Here is a 6,202-nt window from a genome sequence, read left to right on the forward strand (position 1 = left end):
ATTCTGCTATGTTGACACTTTCGCACAATCTCTTTAAATCTCTCCCATGCTTCAAAAACAGTCTCAGTCTCATTCTGGAAGAAGTTATGGATTTATCTTCTAAACTTGCCCGTTTTAGCTGAGGAGAAATATTTGGCAAGAAACTTTGAGGTCATCTCCTCCCATGTTCTAATTGATCCCTAGGGAAAGCTTCGAAGCCAGTGCTTTGCAGCATCTTTTAGAGTGAAGGGGAATGCCCTTAAGTACACTGCATCTTGTGACACACCATTGTATTGAAAGGTGTTCATGATCTCCTCGAAGTCTATTAGATGATTGTTTGGATCTTCATTCATCTTTCCTCTGAAGACACAGTTGTTTTGGAGGGTTTGGAGCAACCCTTGATTCAGCTCAAAATTATTGGCTGCAACTGGAGGTGGTCTCACACTTGATAAACCTTGGTTGTAGACCGGTCTAGCATAATCAACAAGTGGTCTCCCTTGGCTGGCAGCTACATTTGCGAACTGGTCTGCACCCACGGGCTGATTCTGAGCTATTCTTCAACCTCTCTCCTCCTCATAAGCAATTTGTGCATCTCTGAGTGCTGCTTCTTCATCATCTCTTGCAGCTTTCTCTCTAAGTTGGGTTGCCTCTCTCGTAGCCAAATCAACATTATCATCATCTCCCGCCATATTTTCTTTGATTGAGGATTGCCCAACCGTTTCTATATTCTAGGAGAAATTTCTTTCCTTTCTCAACTGTCGCAAATATTTCTCAATTTCTAGTTCGTATGGTTACAATTCCTTCCCAGAAGATCGGGTTATGCACCAATCTAATATGTAGCCTGCGCACAGTCAAAGAACAACCAAACGTAAAAGAGAAAAATAAAATACAAATAATAACAAAGATTTCTGAATTAGTACTACAAACTATTTCAAACACTCTTGATTGCCAATCCCCGACAACGGCGCCAAAATTTGACGAGCTAAACACACAACACAAAATTATTCTCGCTAGTCGAATATAGTATAGAAAATATCTTATCCATAGGGATTGAATTTAAACAGTGTTTTCGTAGCTTCTAGTTTTAATTTCTATCCAAGATGATCAACAATTTAGAGTTGTGTGATTTAAAACTAAATTTACTAAAAGTCTAAACTATTGGCTAATGGCAATCGCAACAAGAGTAAGAAAGAAGATATCAAAGGGAGAAAATAGGGGTTGATTGGATAGGTGTAAGATACTTGTTTGGGAATTAACTCTAGTTACTTCACTTCAATGGTTCAAGTGAGTCTCTCGAATTCACTCTATTATATTCAAACATTAAGTAGAAACTCCTCTCTCGATTAATTCTCAACCTTACAATATGAAATAAGTTAAGCCTCGTGAATATATGCAAGAATTCGTAGTGGATTGATCCTTAGGAGAACTTCTTTCGATTATCCTCCTAACTAGGTCTAAACATTAATTCAACTAACCTCTTTCGATTACTAACAAGAATCAATGAATTCAACCAATAAAATAATGTAGAACATCACAAATTATGCCTCTTTCGATTACATAAACAAATGAATATATATGCAACAATAAAAACACCCAAAACGATTCAATATATAAAACTAGAGTTAATATCCACAAACAATTCTCAAAACACCAAATCCATCAATCCCTAATGAAGAATTACTCCATGGATAAGGAGAAATTCATCACAATTAAGTTTAAGTCAAAGGAAAACATAAAACATCCAAACCCTTGTCTTGAATGAGGATGAATGGTGAAATCCTTGTGCTCTTGCTTCTCCCTCTTCTCCTTAGCTTCCTTAGGTCTAAATTATGTCCAAAAGTCCTCAAAATTCCGTTTTCCTATGTATATATACCAAGTAGGGTCTGGCCCAAACAAATACACCTTCTCCTACTCGAAAAAAGACATTTTTCCGAAGTTGGACGTGTGCGGCCGCGCACCTGGAAGTGTGCCCGCGCACTTGGCCGCGCACTTTTCACACTATTCTACCCCATATGCCCGGTCAGTGCACGGATGCGCATTTGTAGTGCCCTGTTCACCTTGTTCCTTTCGGAATGTGAAACCACACAAAACATGAAAGTTGTAACCCTTTGAATTATGTTTCCAACAATATATTGTGGAGCCCAAACGAAGTTCCGAGCAAAATGTTATGTGCAGATTACTAGACACTGCGCAATATGCCTGCTCGATTCTTCGTTTCGTTCCACTACCATCTGTTGATCCCCGAATACGATCCCGGCTTAATTTCTTGAGGTTTTACTCAGATTTCAAAGCTCCAAATCACTTGAATATCATTTCATAACATCTACATAGATCGGAATCACTCCTACAAGGCATAAAACACACAATTAGTGCAAAACACTAGCGATTAAAGCTCAAACTCAACTAAAGTGTAGTAAATTAGAATGTAATAATCGACGAAAACTTAAGATTATAACCTATCATCAGCCTCCCAGTATATCGGGAGTTCATCCGGTTTTCCACGTGTCTATGCTCCGGAGGTATCATGCCGACTTGTCACATGTGTTAGACTTCAGCACGGTTCAGCTAGATAAGAACTTGGGTTATAAAGAGGAACCAGTTGCGATTGTTGATAGATACGTTCGCCAGTTGAGGTCCAAGAATATTTCTATGGTAATAGTCTAGTGGAGGGGCCAAACAGTTGGGGAAGCGACTTGGGAGGCCGAGGGAGACATGCGGAGCAGATATCCACACTTATTCAGCACTCCAGGTATGATTCTAGACCCGTTCGAGGACGAACGTTTGTTTAAGAGGTGGAGAATGTAATGACCCGGCAGGTCGTTTTGCTTTTTAGAACCCCGTTCCATTGCATAAGACTCCCCGTACGTGCTTTTACTGTTTTATGACTTGCGGGGATGGTTAGTTCGTAATTTGGAAGGGTTCGGGCAGAAATCGAAACACTTGGTTCCTTAAGGTTGGAAAAAAGAGCTAAGTGTAACTTCGGTCAAAATTTTAAGTAAACGACCTCAGAATAGGGATTTGACGGTTCCAATAGGTTCGTATGATGATTTCGGACTTGGGCATATGTTCAGACCATGTTTTGGATGACCCGGGAGCATTTCAGTGCCTAATAGTGAAAGTTAGTTCTTTGAAGGTTTTAAAGTTCTTTAAATTTGGTTTGGAGTAGGTTTTGGTGATATCGAATTCCAAATGGGATTCCGAGATCGGAAATCATTCTGTATGGTGATTTAAGACTTGCACATAAAATTTGGTGTCATTCCGAGTAGTTTAAGTATGTTTCAGCGCGTTGGGAGTAAGTTAGAAAAACTTAAAGTTCATTTTTTGAATCGATTTGATTTTGGGGTGTGATTCTTGGTTTTGTTGTTGTTTTACACATTTTGAGAGTTCGAGAAAGTCCGTATTATGTTTATAGACTTGTTGGTACGTTTTGACGGGGCCTCGGAGGCCCCGGGTACTATTCGGACGATGCGCGGATTGAGTCAAGACTAAAAAGGGGTTGTTGGTGCACCAGTCGTAGTGTGCCCGCACCTACGAGCTTCTGACTGCAGGTGCGAGCCCGCAGATGCGTGGTTCGTGCCACAGAAGCGGTTGGGAGAATTTGGCCAAGGACCGAAGATGCATGCGATATTGCGCACCTGTGAACGGGCATGTGCGATTGGGGGAAACTGCAGAAGCGGCTATGTCCGCAGGTGCATGTCGAAGGTCGCAAGAGCGGTCGCGCAGGAGCGGCCCCAGCTCCGCAGATGCGAACGTTGGCCAGATGGGGGAGGACCGCACCTGCGAGATCTTTTCCACAGAAGTGGCACTGCAGTTGCGGCAGTGGCCTCGCAGGTGCAAAAATTCGTTGGGCAATGAGGTTGTTTTAAACACGGGACTTTGGCATTTTGCTCACTTCTTACACTTCTTAGGGGCGATTTTGGAGCTGGTTAGAGAGGGATTTTCATCATCTAATTGAGGTAAGTAATTTCTATCAAATGTGAGTTAAATACATAGCTTATGGGTAGATTATAACATGTAAATTAGTGGAAATCATGTGTTTAGGTGAAAACCTAGATTTTTGATAAAAATGAGATTTTACCACAAAATTCATTATGGAATTTATTGAAAATTATATATTTGAGTTCGTGAGGTTATGGTTAACAATTTTCTTTGAAATTTTCCGGAATCCGAGCACGTGGGCCTGGGGTAAATTTTAGGAATCCTACATTTGGGATTGTTTAATCCCTTTAATAGTTGGAATATGAACTTCTGAACATGTATTGATCGTTTATATAATATTTGACTAGTTTCGAGTCTTTGGGCACCGAATTGAGGATTTGAGCACAATCTATGACCGCAAAGTAAGCTTTGAGACAAGGTAAGTCTCTTTTCTAACCTTGTAAGAGGGAATTAACCCCATAGGTGAAGTTAATTAATATGTGCTTTTATTTTTGGGGGCTACGTACGCATGAGGTGACGAGAGTCCATACGTAGCTACTAATTGTGCTTATGTTCGAGTAGTTTTACGTTTACACCATGCTTTGTTGACATCGCTGTTTGATTATGCTTACTAACTGCCTCAGATAGAGCTGAGATTGAGGATTTCAATGACTTTTAAAGTTTCTAGTTGGATTTTCTTGTTTTGGGAAGAATTTAGGGATAACTTGAGAAATCTATGTTCAACCACATCGCAAGTATATTCTGCGAGCTGGGTAAATTTCCACTACTCTCATGGGAGCGGGCCGTTCATCTCAGCAGGTTAATAGATGCATCTATGGTTCGCGTCATTTGACCCTCAGCATTGCACATAGTATATTTATATGTATTTTGGATCGGGCCGTACATCCTCGGCATAATTCATGCAAAAGGATACTGGAAATTCCAATATGTTTGATATTGCTTCATTGGTTTGAAAGGTTAAAGATTTAAAGGAGAGAAATTGAATTGGTAATTACTATCGGTGAAAGGATTGTCAATTTAAATTCTTGCTTCTGAGTTCTATTGTCATTTATATATCCCATGATTAATTAGCATTTTTTTTAATATATTCTTATTGTTGCCCTATAGTAAGTATCAAAGTCGACCCCTCGTCACTTCTTCTTCGAGGTTAGACTAAATACTTATTGGGTACATGTTGTTTATGTACTCACACTATACTTCTGCACTTAATGTGCAAGATCTGAGGTAGGTGCTTTTGGATATCAGTCTGGCACACACACTTGATTACTACTGCGAGACTTTGCAGTGAGCTGTCTTCCGAGCCCGTTCTGCAGCAGCCGAAGTCTTCCTTTTGCTTTATTTTTCTATCTATTTTGTTTCAGACAACAGTGTAGTACGCTTTTGTATATTCTACTAGTGGCTCATACACTTGTGACACCAGGTCTTGGAAATTTATGTTAGTAGGCACTTGATGGTTATTGGATTGTTTATCTTATATCACTTGATTTAAAAATTTTGATCTCTCATTTTTTTTTATATAAACCTCCCTTTCTTATTTGTGCATAAATTAAAAATCAACTATTTTAAACCGTTAAAAGAAAGATCACGGAGTTAGTTTAAAGTTGGCTTGCCTAGAGACCATGTTTGGCGCCATCACGGCCTATAGGAGAAATTGTGTCGTGACAGTTTAGTTCATTTTCTAAAACTTCAGGACACACATGTTGAAGTTTTTGTCATGCAGTATGTTAATTTCTAATGAATTTTTGCTAATGCATGCTGAAATTATTTAGTTCATTTGCTAAAACGTCATACCAAAAGATACTGAAGTTTTATCATGCATTCAACAATTTTGTAATGAGCTTTTTGCTAAACTTCAGTATAAACGAGCTGAAACTTTTTAGTTTATTTGCTAAAAGTTCAGACTACACATGCTTAAGTTTTTGTCTTGCAGTATGTAATTTTCTAAAAGATTTTGTCATGCATTCAATAGTTTTGTCATGAGCTTTTTCCTAAACTTCAGTCCAAACAAGCTGAAACTTTTTAGTTCATTTTCTAAAACTTGAGGACAAACATGCTAAAGTTTTTGTCCTGCAGTATGTTAATTTCTAATGAATATTTTGCTAATTCATGCTAAAGATATTTAGTTCATTTGCTAAAACTTTATACCAAAACATACTGAAGTTTTGTCCCGCATTCAACAGTTTTGTCATTATCTTTTTCCTAAACTTTAGTCTAAACAAGCTGAAGTGTTTTAGTTCATTTGCTAAAACTTCAGGACAAACATGTTGAATTTTTTCTCCTGCAG

The 6,202-nt window shown here is 38.7% G+C and overlaps 1 non-coding gene across 1 annotated transcript; it reads left to right on the plus strand.

Moving 5' to 3' along the window:
• LOC117274605 (small nucleolar RNA R71) lies at positions 1-107 on the plus strand. Its single transcript, XR_004504739.1, has one exon. It is a non-coding gene; the product is annotated as a small nucleolar RNA R71 (small nucleolar RNA).
• The last annotated feature ends 6,095 nt before the right edge of the window (positions 108-6,202 follow it).

Source organism: Nicotiana tomentosiformis, chromosome 10 (genome assembly GCF_000390325.3).
Source record: "Nicotiana tomentosiformis chromosome 10, ASM39032v3, whole genome shotgun sequence".
NCBI lineage: Eukaryota > Viridiplantae > Streptophyta > Magnoliopsida > Solanales > Solanaceae > Nicotiana > Nicotiana tomentosiformis.